The sequence below is a fragment of the Bos grunniens genome, chromosome 29 (assembly GCF_055505025.1).
Source record: "Bos grunniens cultivar Pamir isolate PY7600 chromosome 29, Bosgru_T2T1.0, whole genome shotgun sequence".
Classification (NCBI taxonomy): domain Eukaryota; kingdom Metazoa; phylum Chordata; class Mammalia; order Artiodactyla; family Bovidae; genus Bos; species Bos grunniens.
The window spans coordinates 16,737,498-16,762,375 of record NC_141193.1 but is presented as its reverse complement, the minus strand read 5'-3'; the positions used below and the strand labels follow the sequence as shown (position 1 = coordinate 16,762,375).

General features: G+C 43.9%; 1 protein-coding gene across 2 annotated transcripts in view; it reads left to right on the top strand.

Annotated features, from left to right (window-relative positions):
• Window positions 1–24,878, top strand: part of OPCML (opioid binding protein/cell adhesion molecule like) — a 1,054,475-nt gene that overhangs the window by 894,470 nt on the left and 135,127 nt on the right. The gene's annotated exons all lie outside the window — the stretch shown is intronic.

Genomic DNA, 24,878 nt, shown 5'->3' with positions numbered 1-24,878 from the left:
ATATGCAGATGACACCACCCTTATAGCAGAGAGTGGAGAGGAGCTAAAAAGCCTCTTGATGAAAGTGAAAGAGGAGAGTGAAAAAGTTGGCTTAAAGCTCAACATTCAGAAAACAAAGATCATGGCATCTGGTCCCATCACTTCATGGGAAATAGATGGGGAAACAGTGGAAACCATGCCAGACTTTATTTTTTGGGGCTCCAAAATCACTGCAGATGGTGATTGAAGCCATGAAATTAAAAGACGCTTACTCCTTGGAAGGAAAGTTATGTCCAACCTAGATAGCATATTGAAAAGCAGAGACATTACTTTGCCAACAAAGGTCCGGCTAGTCAAGACTATCTATGGTTTTTCCAGTGGTCATGTATGGCTGTGAGAGTTGGCCTGTGAAGAAGGCTGAGCGCCGAAAAATTGATGCTTTTAAACTGTGGTGTTGGAGAAGACTCTTGAGAGTCCCTTGGACTGCAAGGAGATCCAACCAGTCCATTCTGAAGATCAGCCCTGGGTGTTCTTTGGAAGGAATGATGCTAAAGCTGAAACTCCAGTACTTTGGCCACCTCATGCTAAGAGTTGACTCATTGGAAAAGACTCTGATGCTGGGAGGGATTGGGGACAGAAGGAGAAGGGGACGAGAGGATGAGATGGCTGGATGGCATCACTGACTTGATGGACGTGAGTCTGAGTGAACTCCAGGAGTTGGTGATGGACAGGGAGGCCTGGCGTGCTGCGATTCATGGGGTCGCAAAGAGTCGGACACAACTGAGTGACTGAACTGAACTGACTGATCATCTGAGACCTAATCATCTTCCCAGTTACCTGGGGGTCTGGGTGTGTAACAGCATTTCCTCCAGTCACCCCCTGTCTGCAGAGATCAGGGTGCACACATAAACAGACGCTTGTCCCCTCAGTTGATGGACTATTATGCTTTATAGAATTGGAACTATTTTATGTTTTTATGTATTTTTAATTGAAGGATTAATTGCTTTACAATATTGGTTTCTGCCATACATCAGTATGAATCAACCATAGGTGTACATATGGCCCTCCCTCCCACCTCATCCCACCCCCTAGGTGGTCACAGAGCCCTGGTTTACGTTCTCGGAGTCACACAGCAAATCCCCACTGGCCATCTATTTTCTTGTGGTAGTGTATGTGTTTCCACGCTCCTCGTCTCCAGTCTTCCCGCCCTCTCGTCCCTCCACCCCCGTGTCTGTAAGACTGCTCTCTACGTCTGCATCTCCACTGCTGCCCTGCACACAGGTTCATCAATACCATCTTTCTAGATTCCACATATGTGCATGGAGCTGTATTTTACTTTTAATAAAAGTATTAATGCACTTTCCTTTTGAATTTCTCAAGAAGGAAAGAAAGAAAACGAAATTGAAGTACAAATGAAGGGTTGCTGCTGCTGCTGCTAAGTCGCTTCAGTCATGTCCGACTCTGTGCGACCCCATAGACGGCAGCCCACCAGGCTCCCCCGTTCCTGGGATTCTCCAGGCAAGAACACTGGAGTGGGTTGCCATTTCCTTCTCCAAAAATGAAGGGTTAGTTGACCTTCAAATAAATGTATATATAAGCTTCTTAAAATATCCCTCTGCTGTTAAGGAGAAAGAATTACAGGAATCATGAAGGAGCTGGCTTCCCTGTACCCAGTTCAGTTCTCTCTATAAAGGGTTATCCCTGAGGAATCTCTGCAATTTGTCATGTCCACTTCTGGGTGTTAAGTGCTGGAGAGGTTGGAGAGGATTAGAAGAAGCCAAGTCTCTCTTTTCTGCTTCAGTTTCCAGTCCCACCTCCACTGCTTAGCCATTCGAGGCCAGCAAAATTGTTTACTTTTCAAAATATTTTTTGTTCCTTCGTATGTGAACCAGGTTGGTGGGATACAGTTCTTCTTTCCCTGCCAGGCTGTCATCCCGTTGGAAGTACCTTCACACATAACCACCTATAAACCAAAGCACAGGACAGGGCTTGACAGCAGTCTCTGTGATCTAACTGGCCTTTGCCTTCGTTGGACTGGGAGCACCTGCAGATGAAGGGGACAGGATGTGGGGAGCACAGTTGATTTGTTTAGTTCTCTTGAAGCTTGACTATTTGTGACATTAAAATAAAGATAAGTGTACATTAGAAATAATACAGTAAATAGCTCCACCACCAAGTCAATAAATGACTGTGGCTTCACCTGTGCAATGGTCCATTGTTGTTGCTCTTCAGTTGCCAAGTCCCGTCCGATTCTTTGTGACCCCATGGACTGCAGCATGCCAGGCTCCTCTGTCCTTGACTATCTCCCGGAGTTTGCACAGATTCATGTCAAATTGAGTCGGTGATGCCATCCAAACATCTTCTGTCGCCCCCTTCTCCTCCTGCCCTCAATCTTTCCCACAATCAGGATCTTTTCCAATGAGTTGACTCTTCTCATCCGGTGGCAAAAATATTGGAGCTTTGGCTTCAGTATCAGTCCCTCCAATGAATATTCAGAGTTGGTTTCCTTTAGGATTGACTGGTTTGATCTCCTTGCAGTCCAAGAGACTCTCAAGAGTCTTCTTCAGCACCACAATTAAAAAGCATCAATTCTATGGTGCTCAGCTTTCTTTATAGTCCAAATCTCATATCTGTACATGACTACTGAAAAAACTATAGTTTTGACTATAGAGACCTTTGTTGGCAAAGTGATGTCTCTGCTTTTTAATACACTGTCTAGCATACTGACAATCCATGGAAAGCAATATATAATTCTTGGCTTGAGGACTAACATTTTCCAGAATTTGAGCAAGTCACACATGATCACTTCTCTTTAACTAGATGGCATTAAAGCCTTTTTTCTTTTAGAGACTCCAAATGCTGTCACCCCAAATGTGTTGCCCATTCCAACTAGCTTCCAAAGTACTTACAGAAACACCTGGACTCAATCCAAAATCCAAATCCCCTAGACTTTCACTTGCTAGACTTATGCAATTAAAACTTACCCTTGTGATAGTTGATTTTAGAGCATTATTTGAAACAAAATCAAAACAAAACAACAACAACCAAAGCAGAATGATGGAAAGGTTCCCTCTGGAGTTGACTCTCCTGAGAACAATGCATATGGATTTGGTTACATGAGCCTTGTGTTGCACAAGGACCAAGTTTGTTAAAGTCACTGAGAAGTGAGCAAAATCACGGGGAAAGTGAATCCTGGGTGTGAGAAATAAAGGGCCTTCTCCCTTCAGCTGTACTTGGGCTCTAGCTTTGGGATGAAAAGTTAAGCATGTGCTAAAAATATTAGTATTAGATAATGACTAAGCAAAAAGATAATGGTTTTAACAGATTAAGCTAGCACCTTATGCCTATGGTTTATTAAAAATACAGGCCTTAAGAATATAATGTTACAATAGTAATAAAGCACATTTGCAAAATGAAAAAAAAAAAACTACAATATCATCTTTCTTCTAACATAACTAGTTTCATTCTATCGTGTTACTTTCCAGCCTGAGCACTGTAATTTCATGGGTTTCCATCTGTTCTGATGATATCATGGCCTACATGTTCTTTAAACATTGAACCGAAATATTCCCCATGTTTGTGTCTAATTTGGTCTTCACAATGATCACTGCAACGGAGACATCCTTTTTCATCCTGCGGATATTCTGCAGTTTACCAAACCATCTCTCCCTTATTGGGGATTAGGTTGTTTTCTGTGGAGTCCTACAGAAATATGCTATGATTAGTCAAAGACACAGGGAAGACAGAGCTGCAGAAAGGCAGCCTGTGCAGTCCCCCAGGACGACCCGCAGATGTCTGTGCTGGCTCTCCCTATGCCGGCTGCACAGAGGGCTCGGTTCTTCCTCCCCACCCCAGTCTGCAGAGGTGGATGTTCTGGCCGTGCGGCATCCGGCAGGGGCCGAGTCCGCCCTTGAGGAGAACTCCACGGGGACAGCATGCAGCCCTGCTCTCAAGTTTAGTGTTAACTACATTTTTTCACAAGTCACCAGTGCACACTTCTCATTTTTGGATTGCCGGTTTCCCCTTAAGGACTCAGACAATCTCCCTTTGATATAACAGACTGTACTTCTATATTAATGTGTCAAGTTGATGTGAAATTTACTGCCTCGCTGGGCCCATTAGGCTGCGGAGATCCAGCACCGTCCTCCGAGCATCTCAGCCATCAGAGCTCCATCATCTCTTGAAACAGCTCATCCCCATGTGCCGCAGTGCTAAGCGGGAGCTCTTCAGGGGATGAGTGTGATGAATCTTCAGGCGCCTGGGGGACAAGAAGATGCTGCCTCCCTGAAACCCTCAGCAAGCAAGGTCTCTGGCCTCCAAGGGGCTGTTGTTTAAGGGTTTTGCCAGGATCCTATAGGTCCTGGAGCTCCACTGTGCTTGTCTGTAAGCTACTTATCACCACCGCATCTGGATATCATACCTGATCTACTACCAGTCTTACCATCCCCAGTCTCCCTCCTTTTACACACACACACACACATATACACATACTTTAATCTGTCCATGGTCCTGGCAAGCCCACCCAAGTCATAACGATTTGTAGTTGATTGTCATAAGACAAGGATCCCCAACCTCCAGGATCTAACTGGCCTGATGATCTGAGGTGGAGCTGGTGTAATAACAATAGAAATAAAGTACACAATGAACATAATGTGTTTGAATCGTCCTGAAACCACCGCGTCACTCCAGTCTACAGAAACACTGTCTTCCACGAAACTGGTCCCTGATGTCAAAAAGGTTGGGGACTGCCGATGAAAGGAACACACTCTTCTCTGAAGACCCCCAAGTCATGTCACATTGTAGAAGGTGTACCAAAGCTCTTGCCTTGAAGGGGAGACAGACACACACAGACACCCTGGGAACGTGGAGGGCACCGATGCCACTGTGGTCTGTACTTACGCCAACAGATCTGCTGGATTCTTACCGGACCCCACTTCATCCTTGCTGTCCACCCAAGGAAACCAACAGAGATGAAGTCACGGCGGGGCTTCCCAGGAGGCACTAGTGGTAAAGAACCCGACTGCCAATGCAGGAAACATGAGAGACATGGGTTAGACCCCTGGGTTGGGAAGATCCCCTGCAGGAGGAGATGGCAACCCACTCCAGTACTCTTATTTTTTTATTTTTATTTATATTTGTTATTGTTATTTGTTTAATATTGTATTGGTTTTGCCATACATCAACATGAATCGCATAGCCAGAGGAGCTTGGCAGGCTACAGTCCACAGGGTCTCAAAGAGTCGGACGTGACTGAAGTGATTTAGCACACACAGTCACAGTGCGTTTTAGGTTCATAGCTCTGCTTTCAGAAATAAGTAGCAGTTTTGTTACGTAGAATCTGACTTCCTCTTGATGAAGGAAGGAGCAGGAACCCAGCCTGCAGAGTGGCTTCCACAGTGTAAAGCCCACATGTGGCTTCCCTGTCTTGCTTTTCCCAGGCACGCATCAATGTTGTCAGACCCTGAATATGTAATACTGCACACGATAATGCGTCCTAATGGGTGTTCGAGATAGAGTCAGGGTATTGTACAGCATCTTGTGTCACTGGGTGCTGTTAGCAAACTCAGATGAACACTGTTGCTTTCTTTGTTCAAAAATCATCTGTATTGCTTTGGCACAAAGACGGGCAGAGCTACTGGGACAATTTTATTTTCAACGTTCTGAACCTTGTAAGCCTACTGAACTGTTTAATATGTTACATTCAGCAAGTCTGGCTTGTACATTACCAATGCTTTGGAATTGTCATACCCCAAAATGAATACAAGGGGTGGACAAAAGCTTTTTGTTAACAGAGCTCCACACATGCAGACCAGTTACCATTAGGACCTGGAAATAAACTAGAAGGTATCTGTATTTTGTGTGTATTTTTCAATTTTCTGCTTAGTGATGGATACGGAATATCTTTTTCTGCCTCGAGTAAGATTTACTACTATTGTTTTCCTTCCGGCTCTTGTTATAATGAGTTTTTTCTGCTTGTTTATTTGTTTGTTTTATGTGGTTCACCACCACCACCTGCCCCTGGAATATGATTTACAAACTCAGTGCATTGGTTGACAACTACAGTGTGAACTTAGCAAACTCAATATGGAAAATCACTTCTGTAATTGCACCTGTAAGCAGACAGAGGGGCATCGTAACAAAAGCTGAGTGGACTGGGGCCTCACAAGCAGAAATAGTGTAATGAATTCACTCTGGAAAGTCCAGAAATGCAAACTAAAGATGCATCCATGCATGCCTAAGATTTAGATACCAGGTAAGCTGCTGCTGCTGCTGCTTACTTGCTCAGTCGCATCTGACTCTTTGTGACCCCGTGGACTGTAGCCCACCCGGCTCCTCTGTCCATGGAACTCTCCAGGCAAGAATACTGGAGTGGGTTGCCATTTACTCCTCCAGGGGATCTTCCTGACCCAGGGATTGGACCTGGTTCTCTTGCATTGCAGGCGGATTCTTTACTGTCTAAGCCTAAGGTCCACTTTTATAAGACAAAGTAAAATACCTATACTAAGGTACATATTCATCTTTTCAGTGTATCTTTTATACTCGCTTCTACGTACAGAGCAATCTGCTGGGCTGTCGGGGGACATTACCTGTTCAATCACTTGTTACATGCTGGTATCTCTATAAACGTGGGACTGGCTAACTCACTGAAGAATGTCCTTTCTTAGATACTAACATAGGGACCACATGGCCAAACCCTAAAACCGTACATTTAGGGAAACAGGGGAATTAAAAAGAAGCAGAACTTTAGCAGAGGCTGGCAATAGAACAGGTCTCCTAAGCAGTTCCTGTGACCACTTACATAGCTAATTGGAGCCTGAACACCAGAGATGACATTTTCTGAGCTCTTAGCAAAAGACCGGTGGGGTGGTCCCTACAAGGAAAGTCTTATTTCTGGTCCTGTTTCTTGACACCATCACGCCGTTCACAAAGGGAGTTACAGGACCTGTAAGTTACCAGTCTGAGCATTTCTGCTCCCTCTTGGCAGGATGGCCACTGCTGCGGCTGTGTGTTACTTGCTAGGGGCATGGAGGGATCACTGTGAAAGCTGGATGTTTAAGATTCCAGTCTGCTGTGAGGCAGGTATGTGAGGGTGTAGCACATAGGGTTAGCTGAAGTGCAGTCACAGTATTCTATAATTTTAAAGTCTCATTTAATTTTACGAAGCTAAAAAGTATATAAAACTAAAGATAACCTTAAGACAAAAGCATTAGTCCCTATACCTAGAATTGATAATGGTTGAAATTTTACTTAATTTCTTCCTAATATAAGGTACTGAAATTGTGTAGAAAAGATGACTCTAAAAAAAGATGAGGGACTTCTTTGGTAGTCCAATGGCTAGGGCTCTGAGCTTCCAATGTGGGGGCCTGGATTCAGTCCCTGGTGGTGGAACTAAGACCCCACATGCCATATCTAGGAGCTGGCACAATCAAATAAAGAAATAAAAAACTTTTAAGATGACAGCTGTATCCCCTCTCCTTCCATACCCCATCTTCCCTGCCTCAACACTTCAGTGTATTTTTAAATACTTTAAATGCACATACATCCATGAATCGTATTATGTACTTTCTATTCATTCTTATTTTCTCTCCTTCCTTTTTTTGACTTTTTAACAGTCTATAAAGTTTAAAGATTGAAGGCGGGAGGAGAAGGCAACCATAGAGGATGAGATGGTTGGATGGCGTCACCGACTCAATGGACATGAGTTTGAGTAAACTCCAGGAATTGGTGTTGGACAGGGAGGCCTGGCGTGCTGCAGTCCATGGGGTTGCAAAGAGTCAGACATGACTGAGCGACTGAACTGAACTGAAAGTTTTAAAAATTTAAATCTCCTACTTTGAATCTACACACTACAGATAATGTTTTACTCCTGCTTTTTTTTAATGATTTCTTTTAAAAAATTTTATTGGAGTATAGTTGCTTTACAATGTTGTATTAGCTTCTGCTGTCCAGCAAAGTAAATCAGTCATATAATATCCCCTCTTTTTTTTAGATTTCCTTCCCATTTAGGTCACAATAGAGCACTGAGTGGAGTTCCCTGTGCTATATAGTAGGTTCTCAACAGTTATCTGTGCTGTATATCGTAGTGTGGTGGTGGCGGTTTAGTGCTGGTCTAGTCACTAAGTCGTGTCTGGCTCTTGCAACCCCATGGACTGTAGCCCTCCAGGCTCCTCTGTCCATGGGACTCTCCAGGCAAGAATACTGGAGTGGGTTGCCCTTTGCTCCTCCAGGGGATCTTCCTGACCCAGGGATCAAACCTGGGTCTCTTGCATTGCAGATGGATTCTTTACTGACTGAGCTACAAGGAAAGCCATATAGTACTGTATATATGTCAATTCCAATCTCCCAATCCATCCCAACCCCTCCCCCACCTCGGTATCCATAAGTTTATTCTCTACACCTGTGTCTCTGTTTCTGCTTTGCAAACAAGGTCATCTATACCATTCTTCTAGATTCTACATATAAACAATATTACACAAAGTTTCCTGTTCTCTTTCTGACTTACTTCTCTCTATATGACAGTCTCTTGGTCCATCTCCATCTTTACAAATGGCACAGTTTCACTTATTTTATGGCTGAGTAATATTCTGCCATGTATATGTACCACATCTTCTTTATTCCTGTTGTTTTACTGTTTACCTTTAAGATTTTAGTATGCATGCATTTTTAAATTGATAGCTTTCAATGAAATTAAAGAAAAACAGCATGTGGTACCTTCTTCCAAAAATGAGGACTTCAGTAAACTTTTATGCCCATGCATACTCTCTCCTCAAATTATCACTTCTCATCATCATATTTCCATGGCATTGTGATCTAGAACTTACTCTGTAAAGGCAAAACAGTAGCTTTCTTAAGCTTTAAAGGTCATATGATGGTTATTGCACCTAATCGGCTCTGCTGTTACAGCATCAAAAAAAACATAGGCAATTTGTAAGGGAATGAGTGTGGCCATGTTTCAATAAAACTTTATTATTAAAACAGAAGGAAGGGCAGATTTGGCCTATGGGCTGTAATTTGCAGACTTCTTATTTACAAGCTTAGATTCAGGTATTTTTAATATGAAAGTTATGATTGCAATCAATATTTAGATTTGCCTTAGTTTTCTAATTTATTTCTTTAACCTCAGCTTAAATACCAGTTGCTTTAATCTGAATTTATTACTTTTGTTTGGGCTTTTTTTTCCCCCACTTGGTCCTTTAGGACCAAGGTCTCTGGGCAGTAAAATCTATCATTCCTTTTCTATCTTAAACCAGTTTTATTTCCCTTCTCTCTTGAATGGCACTTAAGCTGGATATACAGTTGTCCATCGGCCATGATTCCTTCCTAAGCTGAGCCTGCAGCAGCCCATTGTCTTAGGGCGTCTTATTGCTGCTGCTTAGAAACCTGTTCATTGACATTTCTCTGCAGAGGATCTAACTTTTCCGTCTTCTAGTTTTTAAGGTTGTCCATCTTTGCACTATATTCTGAATATCGGTGTCCCTTCAGAAATCATATGTGAAAACCTCATCCCAGGGGATGGTATTGGAAGGGAGGGGGTCTTTGGAGGTGATCGGTACTCTCATAATAAAGACCCCAGGGAGCTCCCTCACCCCTCTGCCCTGTGAGGATACAGCATCTATGACTCAAACAGAAGACATTTATTTTTTCATAGTTTTGGAGGCAAGCAGTCCAAGATCAAGGTGTTGGCAGGCTGGTTTCTCCAGAGGCCTCTCTCCTTGCCTTGCAGTTGGCCATCTCTTTCCTGTGTATTTGCCTGGTCTCCTCAGTGTGTGTCTGTTTTCTAATCTCTTCTTACAAGGACACCAATCATACTGGATTAGGGCCCACCCTAACCACTTTATTTTACCTTAATTACCCTCTTTAAAGGAAGATCCCCTGGAGAAGGAAATGGCAACCCACTCCAGTGGGGGATGGTGGTCACCTGTGTGGGTCTCTCAGCTCTGGACAAATCCCCACTCACTCAGGTCTGTTTCCAACCTCACATAGATACCCAGGCTCTTTCCTTAAGGGCCAAGCAGAGCCCTTCAGCCCAGCTCATGGATGGGTATGTCATCTTGCCTTCAGCTTCTTGTAGGGAACCCAGTTCTAGTCACTAAAAGATGTGAGCATGGCCAGCCCCCAGTCCTGTGAGTGTGCCCCCGGACCCTACTGCCCTGCCCTGCTCCTTCCCAAGGGGCAGAATGTATCCCTTACATCCATGTGTTTCCTGTTTCCCCCATGTTTTCCTTCTATTTTTAGTGCAATTATATATTTCTTAATGTTAACAACAAAAAATTTATGTATCATGTCAAACATCTTTACCACACTGCCATGAATGAAAATCTATAACCTCTTTTCAATGAACATGTAATTTTTATATTTTACTGATTTTTAAAATAAGTTAACTTTAATGGGCTCCAAAATCACTACAGATGGTGACTGCAGCCATGAAATTAAAAGACGCTTACTCCTTGGAAGGAAAGTTATGATCAACCTAGATAGCATATTCAAAAGCAGAGACATTACTTTGCCAACAAAGGTCCGTCTAGTCAAGGCTATGGTTTTTCCAGTGGTCATGTATGGATGTGAGAGTTGGACTGTGAAGAAGGCTGAGTGCCGAAGAATTGATGCTTTTAAACTGTGGTGTTGGAGAAGACTCTTGAGAGTCCCTTGGACTACAAGGAGATCCAACCACCATTCTGAAGGAGATCAGCCCTGGGATTTCTTTGGAGGGAATGATGCTGAAGCTGAAACTCCAGTACTTTGGCCACCTCATGCAAAGAGTTGACTCATTGGAAAAGACTCTGATGCTGGGAGGGATTGGGGGCAGGAGGAGAAGGGGATGACAGAGGATGAAATGGCTTGATGGCATCACCGACTCAATGGACATGAGTTTGAGTGAACTCCAGGAGTTGGTAATGGACAGGGAGGCCTGGCGTGCTGTGATTCATGGGGTCGCAAAGAGTTGGACATGACTGAGCGACTGATCTGAACTGAACTTTAATGGTTGCACTATTAGTTGGAAAAAAAAAAAAATACCACTTACTGAGTAGCTTAAAACAGCAGAAGTATCTTCTCTCATCGTTCTGGAGTCTGGAAGCAGGACATGTAGGTGTCAGTACTGCTGTCTCTGGAGGCCCTAGGAGAGTATCCTTTCTCACCTCTTTTGTTTGGAGGTTGCTGGCAGTTCTTGGCATCCTTGACTGACAGCTGCATCACTCCAATCTCTGCTTCTCTTCTCTTGAGCATCTTTCCTCTGAGTATGTCTACCGTGTCCATGTTTACCTGTTTTTATCAGGCCACCAAGTCATCAGATTAGGACCCACCAGTATGACTACATATGCAAAGACCCTGTTTACAAGGAAGGTCAGGTACCAAGGTTCTGGGATGGACAGAAATCTTGGTGGGATCCTGTGCAACCCTAACAGCTGAATGATATTCCATCTTATGGAAATAATTCGTTTAACCCATCCTAAGCATTGAAAATATAGATTGCTTCTAACATTTTTGTTGATTGGTTTTTTCTATTCATGATCTGACAGTAAAGAACATTTTTCAAGGAACTTCATGCATGTCACTGATTATTTCCTTAGAATAAATATGTGGCAATGAAATTACTTGATTAACGCTGTTACTTTTAGGTTTTATAACCCTATATATCTCTTGGCATTTGCACAGCGATGTATTACATTTTGGTTCTAAATACAAACGTTTGTATCTTTCTGCCTTGACTAATCGGAACAAAAGAGGTAGAGAAAAACAGAGATAAGGAAGAAACACTAAGGAAGGTGCAATGAAGTAGCCCTCCTTCATTCTGTCCCGGGCTTCATTTCCACCTGTTACATTAGCTGCTGGCTTGCCCTCATCCACATTTCTGGATTCTGTTGCCATTCACTGAGGTATCTGCCTGTAGGTTGTACATACATGACCAGAGTCAAACAATACACACTGCTCTGTACAACTCCAGGCCCACTGCCTGTTCCCTACCTACCACAACTATCATCTCAGACCAAAGCTTTTTAACTGCCTCTAACCCAACCTTTGAACTACATCAAGAACGATCTTTCTAAAGAAAGAGTCAGATTCTGTCTACTCCTGAATCCAACTTCCAAATAAATACAAACAAAACATTACCTGACTCCCTCCTACTCTGGAATCGTTTCTCATTGCCCTAAGGGTAAAAAAATAATCCATTCATTTAAACATAATTCTCAATCCTTTTATGACCTGCCAGAGAAGGCAATGGCACCCCACTCCAGTACTCTTGCCTGGAAAATCCCATGGATGGAGGAGCCTGGAGGGCTGCAGTCCATGGGGTTGCTGAGGGTCAGACACGACTGAGCAACTTCACTTTCACTTTTCACTTTGATGCATTGGAGAAGGAAATGGCAACCCACTCCAGTGTTCTTGCCTGGAGAATCCCAGGGACAGGGGCGCCTGGTGGGCTGCCGTCTATGGGGTCGCACAGAGTCGGACACGACAGAAGTGACTTAGCATAGCATTTATGACCTGCCCTCCCCTGAGTCATGATAGGATCATAACCACATTTGACAACTTGAAGTTCCCTGAGGTGGAAACCGCCCTCCGTCCCTCCGGCTCACAATGTTTTTCTCTTTTGTAACAAAGTAACCCCACCTCCACATCATCCCTAACCCATCCCCTCCCCCAACCCTGTTGCAAGGTTACAAGTAACACTCCATGCTGCTGCTGCTGCTAAGTCGCTTCAGTCTTGTCCGACTCTGTGTGACCCCATAGACGGCAGCCCACCAGGCTCCCCCGTCCCTGGGATCCTCCAGGCAAGAACACTGGAGTGGGTTGCCATTTCCTTCTCTGATGGAGTTCAACAAAACTCCATCCTTATAATAAATAAAACTCCATCCTACATAAAACTCCATCCTTCAATGGAGTAACGCTCCATGGAGCTCAATAAAACTGCATCCTTACCAACAGAATATTGTAAAGCAATTATCTTCCAATTTAAAATAAATAAATGAAATAAAAATAGAACTCCATCCCTCTTTTATCGTTCGTTGCACCATAGGTGCCGCCTGTTGAGGGTTAAACCAGTGCCCTCTATTCTCAAAGCATTTGAAATCAGACAGAAAACGTGCCTCAGCTATTTTAAATGAAGGTGACGGCACTCCAAACTCCAGCACCGGTGCTCTCTCACCATGTGAACTGGGAAATTGTAAGAGCTGTTTGTCACTTGAGAGAAGAATGATGAGGTGAGGCGCGGAGGCAGGAGGTGGTAGGAGAGAGAGAGCTTCCTAGGTCGCTGCTATGCCTCTTGCCCTGGATCTCACTCCGTTCCTGAGGCCATCATTCTGTTTCTGCCTTTGGGATCCGTGACATCAACCTGCGTCCTCTCTGTAATGTTCTACTTTTGCTTAAACTGGCTCTACTAGTGACTTACCACCCTGCTCTGAGACACGTGTTATTAGCCCCTGCCCTAGATATGAGTCTGATGTTGCCAGTCAATAGCAGACTTCGGATTTGAAGATGGGAGTTTGACCTCAAGTCTGTGCTCGTGAGCATTCTGCTATGCCCTGGGACAACACTCTGCCATGTTACAGCTCATTCCCCAAAGACCCAACCCGCCCTTTGGCTTCAGGGAAGGGGTTTTAAAGGCAGAGAGAGGGAGGGGCTGCAGGGTGTGTGATAGGCTCCTGCACAATGCTCAGATCTGTTAGCATCCAGGTGAGGTTTCAAGCATCATCAATCTTCCGATTTCAACCAGTCTAGGGTCCATGTTCTTGTGGTCAGTAGTTTTTATCTGGAGGGGGTTCTGCTTCCTCTAAAAACAACTTCGATTCCTATGTGTCAGGACTTCGTGTCTTTCAGGGAACCTGTCTTTCAGTGACTCGGCTATGTGTCTGATTTATAGTCCAAACTGTTACCATTTCCCCCGCCCAATAGATATTCTTTGTTTCTACATCTTCACATTTCCCAATCAACTTGAGTCAGCCTTTTACTGCAAAAGACAAGGAACTCTTCGTTGCAGCATGTGGGATCTAGTCCTCCAACCAGAGATCGAACCTGGGCCCCCTGCATTTGGCATTCAGAATCTTAGTCACCGGACCACAAGGAAGCTGGAGATCCCACATGCCTCAACCAACACCTTATACAGCCAAATAAGTATATAAAAATAAATATTAAAACAGAAACAAGGTACACATGGGCATGTACACGTCTTCGCTTTGACATTCCATGACTGGTAAGATTCTCCTCCACTGAACTTCCAGAGCACCTGTCTCCACACCCTATCAGAGGACCTCAAAGCAACATACAGACAATGCTAGTGATGACTGCCCAGCAGCACACAAGCTTTTTGTAGGTTCTTTCTTACCATTGTTTCACCCACAGTGTCATCATGCCTGGAACAAAGCAATTCTTCCACCAAAATATACTGATTAAATTGAATAACTCATTAGTGAACGGTTCACACGTTTCCAAGTGATCGTATCTTAGGTCTCGGTGATAATCAGAAACATTTTAACCCAGTGAGTCAGTCTATTAACAAGTAGCATTTTCTAGCTGTCTGCTTCTCTTGATGTACTATTGGGGTGATTCAGGGCAAAACACCTTTAAAAAAGAGCTATGCTGAGGCAACAGAGGTTATAACAGGTAAGTGTTCAGATACCCTACTTGTCTATGCTATGCTCACAAACTAATTCAGATTTCAAATCCTATGTTAGACAGTCCAAATCTACTTAATTTTACAGTAACATAGGTATTGTCTGATTTGAAGCCCAATTTTTCTACTAAGGATTAAACAAACAAAATTTTTTGGTTTCTTGACTCAAAATGATAATTCACATACATCTGTGGCTTTCTCCCCTCCAAATTATACCCCCTGGCACCATGCTTTGTAAATATTGGGGGTTTAACAGACACCAGAAACAAAGTAGGTAAAGACATCTACTCAATGTGATAAAGCTAAAAGAAGTGGAAGGTACTCTGGTCGTCTATGCATCAGGAGCATTAAATGCAAGGAGAGCTTCTTGTTCAGTTGGGAAATGCCAGTCTTAGCCACTGGGGTGATTAGTGGGCCAGCAGGGAACTCTGTTATGCAGGAGGGAATGTCCAGGGTTTGAGCCCAGGTGAGACCCTGGGGAGGGGTATAGCCCAGGCAGGAGTCTGAGCAAGCTCTTGGGATGTTGGTTCCCATGAGCTCCTATAAGGTGAGTGGGGTCATGGGAGAGCTCGCAGTTGGGAGGTCAAATGTGGGCATGGGAGAGAGTATACATGATTCCTGAGTTAACACCCAAGAGCAGTGTGCAACCAGAATGTGGTCCAGATGTGGGACCTGCTGGGAAGTCACCAGCAGACCTTCACAGCACACATCATGGGCACAAGTCAGAGTTAAGCCGAGTGTTAGGGTTTATGTTTTGGAAACACTGACCATGTGGGAAAAAAGGGATACCTGGGTTGCAGTAGCATCCAGTGAGCAAAGGAGAAAATGACTTACAGAGAGGCCTCCAGCAGCCAGAGCAGTTAGTTTCTACACTTTCAAAGAGATGCTTTCTGCTTCTGAATTTGAATGGTGCAAATTCCAACAGACTGTGGAGACCTGTGATGTACAAATTTCAAATTGTTATTTGTGAAATACCAGAATCATTTTACAGCTCTCAAAATGCCTCGATCTGCATCTTCTTGTTGGAATACCATCATGACATCATGAGGTTAGATGTGCTAGCATTATTCCCTTTTCACAGATGAAGAGAAAGGTTCTGCAGTATTTAGCATTCTGCCCAGGATTCCATTAGTAAGAAGTGGAGGAGTCTCAAGTGGAGTATTTGACTTTTGTCTCTGAGTTTTATGCACGATGTTTACTCCACCCCACTGCTTGTCACCAGGACTATAAACCTATGAAGCTTTCTGAGCATGTTTAACCCTGAGCATAAAACACAGCCACAGAGACCCAAAGCTCAGCACATTTTTTTTTTTTTCAACACTGTGGAGTACATAATGTATAAATGCATGCACACAGGGGAAAAATCCCTTAGGGGGAGTGCAAATGAATTCCTTCACATCACATCGTTTAGGAAGCCTACTCTCTAAGTGCTTGTGACACTCATTCTAGAGCCTTAGGGGGTACTGTGGGATCACTTCCTCACTATATCATTAACTGATACTGTGTTCCTCAATGATAGCCTCCACTATCCGCTGTGAACCATGTTTTCTGAGCCCTTCTTGCATGAAAAAAAATTGTGCAGAAATTCAGAAGAAATAAGATTTCTATATGTAGAGGAACAGACGCCATGGGATGAATCATCAGAACATGCCCACTCTTGGAAGATGACACTAAAGCAAATCCTGAACCTGGGCTTCCCAGGACTCTCACAAGTGCCAAAGCAGCAAGGGCTGTGCCTTACAGGAGAGTCATTTCATTAGCGAGTCAAGGAAGAGGGGGAAGACTTCTTGACTCATTAAGACTCTATTGGTTAAAAGCCAGAGGCTATGCTGATCAAAGTGGCCCAGTCAAGAGAGCCCAGCTAGGGGTCCAGCAGGGGTTTGTCCTCAAGGACCTAGAATACCTTCAACATGCTGTGTGATTTTGGCCAAGTTGACTCCTATCCCTCACCCTTGGTTTATCCCTCACCCTTGGTTTCTTCCATAAAATGAATCAGTGGATTGATGTTCCTCAAGAATTCGTGTTATAAATTCCTCTATTTAGAAGGTTGTAGTTGGTGACAGTGTGGTCATCTAAACTTGCCCACCTAAGGCATTTCCATCTGGATGTAGTAACATTTTTTGTTGCAATCAATGTTTTGGAGGTAGATCCTGAATCAACTACCCCACCCTCCCTCTGTTACTGAATGCAAGTCCTCATGCCCAATGCACAGTGAGACCAAGCCAGAATGTCAGTATTTGGAGCAGAGAAGGGTTAATTGTAGGGTTATGCAAGGAAATGGGTGATTGCGCGTAAAGAGCCGTAAACTCCCTGACGGGTTTCAGCAAAGCATATTTAAAGACCTGGTGAGGGAATCATGAGATTGGATGATGCAAACTTCTTGGTGTTGGAATCCTTTGTTCTTGCAGCTGTCCACTTAGGTCAGGTCATGTTGCTGCTGCTAAGTCACTTCAGTCATGTTCAACTCTTTGTGACCCTATGGACTGTAGCCCACCAGGCTGCCCTGTCCATGGGATTCTCCAAGCAACAATACTGGAGTGGGTTGCCGTGACCTCTTTCAGGGGATCTTCCCAACCCAGTGATCGAACATGTGTTTCTTAGGTCACCTGCATTGGCAGGCAGGTTATTTACCAGTAGCGCCACCTGGGAAACCCAGATCAGGTCATGCTACTCCTATAAGTCTCCAGCAAGAGAGATGTTGCTCTCTGTTCTGCCATTTTTTATCTCTCTATGAATGGGGGCACAGTCTCAACCCCTGGTCAGGGGAACTAAGATCCCACCTGTCTTGTGGCACAGCCAAATAAATAAAATAAGAGCTTCCCAGGTAGGTCAGAGGGTAAAGAATCTGCCTGCAATGTGGGAGACCCAGGTTTGATCCCTGGGTCAGAAAGTTCCCTTGGAGAAAGCAATGACAACCCACTCCAGTATTCCTGCCTGGAGAATTCCATGGACAGGGGACCCTGGTGGGCTATAGTCCATGAAATTGCAAAGAGTCGGATGAGACTGAGCAACTAACACTATGAGTGGAATGTGTTATATCCTTGTGGGGCAGAGTGCTAAGAATGGGCTCGCCCGTATATTTCAGGCTACAGGCAACATTCTTTTACAACAGGGACAGAGCCAGCATGACTTAGCACAAGTTATAGAGCACAAGGGTTCCAGGAAAAAGAACAGATCCAATATGGAGTCAGATTTGTTCTTCCCTGGTACACCTCCACCCAAAAAAGTTTTCACCTTTTTAGAAAATGCAATCAGTGAAGTTTTATTACACTGCAAAAGCTGACAATAGTACTTCAGTGCTTTAAAATAAACGTGTAAAACTGGCTTCTGCAGCCTGCCTTCAGAAGGGATAAGTGGGCACTGAAAATAAAACACCTCAATCAAGCGAGTTTAATTATGGAACAATTTTGGAGAAGGTGTTTTTAAAAATAATGTATTGAGGTGATATTCACATAAGATGAAATTAGCTATTTTAAAGTGAACAACTCAGTGGCATTTAGAGCACTCACAAGGTTGTGCAACCATAGCCCCTCGACAGTTTTCACACATCCCCACCCTCTGGTGTAAGACCCCTTAGCCTTAAGCAGTTTATTCCAAGGAGAATGTCAATTTTGAAAAGGCCAACGATAGACCCAGGGGCAGTGGGAGATGGGTATGGCCCCTCCCCACAGCACACATTTTTCTCTCTGTCTCCTCATTTTCACTTACAGCTACAAATTTACAAACCTAACAGGAATTCTTTCAGCTCTAAGCATCGGGGCAAGAGTGTTATCCCAGAGCATAGCGGAGTGCTAAGGAGCACAGGCTTTGAGGTCAAACTCCCATCTTCAAATCCTAACTCTCCTATCGACTGGTCACATCAACCTCATCTTTAGAGTGGCGGGGTAATAACATGTCTCAGAGTGGTATGGCCACTTAAACTGATAATATGTGTCAGCAAGTATCTCAGTGAATCAAAAAAATTGGTCATGCGCAACCAGAGGAGGTCTGTTTGCCACCAGGGGAGCGCAGACAGGCACTTTCTATATACTCTGTATCCATGTGGCAAGCAGCACAGAACACGGTTCACGGCCCACCTTGCCTTCTGGTGTGTGGCCTGACCTCTGTCCATTCCCTGAGCTCAGCATTTGCAGAAGGCGTTTCCAGTGTTGGAGGCCATCCTTGATGGCAGTTGCGCATTGTCAGTTTCCAGTTTTAGTGTCAGCCAATTAGCTTAAATTTGCTCAATCTGAGTCAAATTATTATTATGCTGAAATGAGAACCTCAACCCCAAAGGTCTCCTAGACTAGAGGTCCCCAACCTTTTTGGCACCAGGGATTGGTTTTGTGGAACACAGTTTTTACATGGACCGGGGGTGAGGGTGGGGAGTGGTTTCAGGATGGTTCGAGTGCATCACATTTCTTGTGTACTTTATTTCTATTGTTATTACATCAGCTCCACCTCAGATCATCAGGCATTAGGTCCTAGAGGTTGGAGATCCCTGTCCTAGACAGCATCACTCTTCTCAGGATAACTTCCTGCCAGGACTCATCCAGATGAACAGTTTCTTCTTCACAGACCATAGTTTTCCCTCCTCACCTCTACTCATTATTTCTCCTTTATTATGTCCTCAAGCACACTGGGCTATTAAACAGACCAGACAATCTTAAAAGTTATCTATATATCAGATTTTGTACGGGCATGTGGTTCTGGTTTTTACCATCAATTCCAGTTCCATTTTTCAGTTCTAACACAAGCTTGCCTTTAGTTGTTCTGAATGATTAGGAAGGATAGTCTTTCAGTTTGGACTGCAGATTCCTTCTTTGTCACCCAAATGTCAAGAACCACCCATACGCCAACAAAATTACTCCTGTAGGTCCTACCTCTGATATTTTTTTTTTCATACTGTCCTTTTTTTTTTTCCTCTGAGTCCTAGCCTCCAAATAGTACTTCACAAAATGTCTATGTGTCTCTTTTTTCTTAATCCATCATTTCTCTTGAAGCTCTGAGTAATTACGGACCATGCCCTGGAAACATCAATTTCGGTTCTTTAAATCAGAGGGCCCTGTGCTGCCAGGCCCTCATTTCAGAGTGCTAATCATCTGTTTTCAAGCAAGAGCTCACATTATAACCCAAATACGTTCTTCTCTGTCTCTTCCCAGCCTGTGCTTTTTGGTTCATGCGTGCCTGGGGGAAATAGAATTTACTGCAGACTCCTCTGAGGATCCTCTTTAACCTGGAAGCCTCCAGTTCTGCCCACGCCAAGGGTGACCCTTCGGTAACTCTGTGGGTGTCCAAGGATTGTTGAGGATGCTGCCATATGGGTGTCAGACACGTAGCTCTGCCGCCCAGTAATTTCAATTGCAAAGGGAAATCTGCTGCAAAATGGGTCATAATTTGCTTTAAATTTGAGCATCAGTACATTTACTTGGCTGCCCACAGCACTGCTCACCCTTGCTGTCGCTGGCCACTGAGTTACATGGGGTGTTTAGTGGTTATGTCTCTCTCTAAGTGAGCTGATGATTCAGAATTTAAATTTGCAGAACTGATTAAGAAAGGCATGAATTCATTTTACAGCGAAGCTGTGAATGGTGTTCACAGTGGATTGGAGGATGAGCTCTCTGATGGCTGCCATTAGGCAGGGAGGTAATGAATCCCCAGCAGTGGCAATCAGCAAGCATTTATAGAGAGACGGTCTCGTCCAGGCACTGACCCAGCTCCTGAGCAGACGCAGATAAACAGGATACAGGGCTCACCATCAAGGAACATGTATCTAGTGAGGATGACACACAAATCTGGAACCCAGGGCACATACAGAAGTGGAGCAGCTGATGAGTCCACGGAGATGGCAGGAGACAGCATCTCACCATCCCAGGAGTTCACAGAGGCCACAGGGAGCTTGTGAAGGATTTTAGGAAGCAGAGCCAGCAGGCGGATGGCCATTTTAGAGAGGTGGCTTCCTCAGCAAAGTGGGGAATGGAAAAGAAGCATTCTGAGGCAGGCAGGCAAAGCAGTTAGGAAGTAGTCAGGGTAGTTTGAATAAGAAATACTAAGAGCCCCAGTTAGATCATGGTCGTGGGCAGAGGAATGAATAAAGAGGATGTGGTACATATATGCAATGGAATATGACTCAGTTATAAAGAAGAATGAAATCATGCCCTTTGCAGCAACACGGATGCAAGTAGAGATTATCATACTAAGCAAAGTAAGTCAGGCAGAAAAAGACACATATCATATGATATCACTCAGTATGAAGTCTAAATACGGCACACATGAACTTATCTACGAAAGAGAAACAATCGCAGACACGAAGGTCAGACTTGTGGTTGCCAAGCAGGAGGGTGGGGAGGGATTGGGAGTTTGGGATTAGCAGATGCAAACTATTATATATAGGTTGGATAAATAACAAGGTGGGCATAGCATAGGGCTGCTGCTGCTGCTGCTAAGTCGCTTCAGTCGTGTCCGACTCTGTGCGACCCCATAGACGGCAGCCCACCAGGCTCCCCTGTCCCTGGGATTCTCCAGGCAAGAACACTGGAGTGGGTTGCCATTTCCTTCTCCAATGCATGAAAGTGAACAGTGAAAGTGAAGTCGCTCAGTTGTGTCTGACTCTTAGTGACCCCATGGACAGCAGCCCACCAGGCTCCTCCGTCCATGGGATTTTCCAGGCAAGAGTGCTGGAGTGGGGTGCCATTGCCTTCTCCAATAGCATAGGGAACTATATTCAATATCCTGTGATAAGCCAAATGGAAAGCAAGATATATATATATATATATATATATATATATATATATATATATATCTGAATTACTTTGCTGTACAGTATAAATTAACACAACATTTTAATCAACTATACTTCAATGTCAGGCTTCCCGGGTGGCACTAGTGTAAAGAACTCACCTGCCAATACAGGAGACACAGGAGATGCAGGTTTGATCCCTGGGTCGGGAAGATCCCCTGGAGGAGGGCATGCAACCCGCTCCAGTATACCTGCCTGGGAGGTATACAGAGGAGACTGGCAGGCTACAGTCCATAGGGTCACAAAGAGTCAGACACGACTGTATAGACTTAGCATGCATGCATACTTCAACAGAATAAATTTTTAAAAAGAGATTGTGGTTGTGGAGATGAAGGGAAATGAAGAAATATAAGTCATTTTAGACAATGACCATTGCCATATGCAGTGACCTATTGGCTGTTGGAAGGAAGACATGAGGAGGAAACTAAATGGTCTTCTAGGTTTCAGGGAGACACACTAATGACCGGGTGTCGGGATGTGTGGAAAGATGTATTACTTTGTGAGTTTGGGTAATTACTAAGAGTTTGATTTAACTGTGAGACCATCACTCTATAGGTAAATAGACAAAGATAACCAAATTCTGCAAGTTGTCTGTCAAGTCAGAAGTACTGAGCCCAAGTCAGGGCAGACATTCTTCTTACCTGGGAAATGGTGAGCAGGCAGGAGGATCCTGGGATAAAAGTGGGATTGGTAATGTTTTCATCGTTAGCACTTCCCACAAATATGCACATTTAAAGCATCCGTTGATTAAAACCTATATTTCAGACACGCGTATTATGGGAAATGACATTGGCTTTGCATAAATTTGCTCTTGAGTTTGCCCATAGCTAAATCACAGCTTTTATGTGAAATGAGGGCTACTTGTAAAATGGCTTCTGCAGATTCTTTCCTGAAGCTTCAAAGCCTCTTAAGTGGCTCCAATCAAGGGTCACAGACTGGGTGGAAACCAGGAGGCATAGGCTGCCTTCTGCAGGTTTTAGCACAAACCAGAGGTGCAGCCAAGGATGTGAGTGGCTCGAGGAGGAACAGGGCATTTATCCCTCCAGGTGCTCAGATATTGTTGTTTTCTTTCTGTCTTATCTTCTTGAAATAATCTCTCTCTTTACGGGCTGACACATGGGGTGAAGGTTCCCTCGTGTGTTAATATAATCTCTCAGGGAGTCAAATTCCCTTTTCCTCGGCTTTTATTAATTTGTTTCTCATAATTCCAGTGATGTGTTCAGATAGGGAAAAAATAGAGGCAAGGAAAGAAAAAGAAATAATAATAAAATGCAGAATGCCCCCCAGCGGCAGGCTGGTGGCATCCAGAGGTTGCAGATAATGGATTAGCTTTTACCTATTTCCATAGCAACAGCTTAGCTGCTCTTAAACACTTCTTTAAAAGCTTCTGATAAATGTATCCTGTGACCCTGAAAACTTTTCCATCTCCCTCCTGACTTCTTTCATCCTCAACCCCTCCTTTTCCCTTTTGCCCCACAAAAAAACATCAATTATTACCCATAACCTTGTGTCACTGGTCCTGGTTTTCTACAGACCTGCTTCCTTGAAGGGCCTGAGATGGATCTGGGAGCAAACAATGGATGCTCCGCTCTCCTCCTTCCTTTTGGTCTTTCTCTCTCTTTCTCCTTTTGCTTCTCTTTCCCCTTTTGCTTCTCTTTCCCCTCAGTTCTTTCTTCTGTATCCCTTTTTCCTCTCTCCTGCTTTCCCCTTTCCTATATCACTTCTGTACTCATCTTTCTCTCTCCCATTTCCTAAACTAAACATATGGAAATCATCATGCTCTCAATCACTTATTGAAACTGAATTGGTGACTTCCAAACAGTTGGAAGGATTAACTGAATATTTATATGTGATCAACCCTCAACTGGGATTTGTAATGGGAGATGGGTTACTTGAGTGTAATATCATTAAGAGTCTAAAACATTATCCTTACGTGCATTGGCCGTACTGAAATCAAGGCTCTGGTTGAAAACAGGACACTCAACAATTCAACAATGTTCAGCCAGGAAGGTAGGAAAATGGATCAGGAATCTAAAGACGGGACTGCAGCTCCCAGCTACACTCTTCCATGTTGTCATTGTTTAGTCCCTAAGTCCTGTCCAACTCTTGGCAACCCCATGGATTGCAGCATTCCAGGCTCCCCTGTCCTTCACTATCTCCCAGAGTTATCTCAAACTCATGGCCATTGAGTTGATAATGCCATCCAACCATCTCTTTCTCTGTTGCCCCCTTGCCCTCAGTCTTTCCCAGCATCAGGGTCTTTTCCAATGAGTCTGCTCTTCGAATCAGGTGGCCAAAGTATTGGAGCTTCAGCATCAGTCCTTCCAGTGAATATTCAGGGTTGATTTCCTTTATGGATTGACTGGTTTGATCTCCTTGCAGTCCAAGAGACTCTCAAGAGTCTTCTCCAGCACCACAATTCAAGCAATAGCTTATGGATGGCTTTTTATCCATGCTTAGCTACATGGCATGCATTAACCTGTTAAAAGGAGACGTTACCTTCATAAAGAGTTATTAGGAGAATTAAACAGGATGGTGATTGCAGCCATGAAATTAAAAGACACTTACTCCTTGGAAGAAAAGTTATGACCAACCTAGGTAGCATATTCAAAAGCAAAGACATTACTTTGCCAACAAAGTCCGTCTAGTCAAGGCTATGGTTTTTCCAGTGGTCGTGTATGGATGCGAGAGTTGGACTGTGAAGAAAGCTGAGCGCTAAAGAATTGATGCTTTTGAACTGTGGTGTTGGAGAAGACTCTTGAGAGTCCCTTGGACTACAAGGAGATCCAACCAGTCCATTCTAAAGGTGATCAGCCCTGGGTGTTCTTTGGAAGGAATGATGCTAAAGCTGAAACTCCAGTACTTTGGCCACCTCATGCGAAGAGTTGACTCATTGGAAAAGACTCTGATGCTGGGAGGGGTTGGGGGCAGGAGGAGAAGGGGACAACAGAGGATGAGATGGCTGGATGGCATCACCGACTCGATGGATGTGAGTTTGAGTGAACTCCGGAAGATAGTGATGGACAGAGAGGCCTGGCGTGCTGCGATTCATGGGGTCTCAAAGAGTCGGACACGACTGAGCAACTGAACTGAACTGAATTGATTCCTATAAACATATTTGTCTCTTGGAGAGGTCAGTTTCATGTTGTTCTTATTGTTGATGTCACTGACTTAATAGCCACTGGAAAAAAATAATAGTAAGATAAATGAGACATAAATAAGGGCCAAAATCATCATAAAAGTTTTCATGGACAAGGGAAGAATTTAAGTTGGATATGAAAAGATGAGGAAACTTTCCATATGTGGGATGGAGGAGAAAAGTTAAGTCAGAGCAAAAGGTTACCAGGGAAAAAGAGCCAGGCAGGTAAGAGAATCTGTTCTCTACTGCACATTCAGCACGTAGTGGGACTAAATGATTCCCTGTGTGTGTGTGTTTTTTTTTTTGTTCCATTCCTTCCACCCAATAGAAAAACCAACATAATCATTCAGAAGAGAAATGAGTCGATTGTT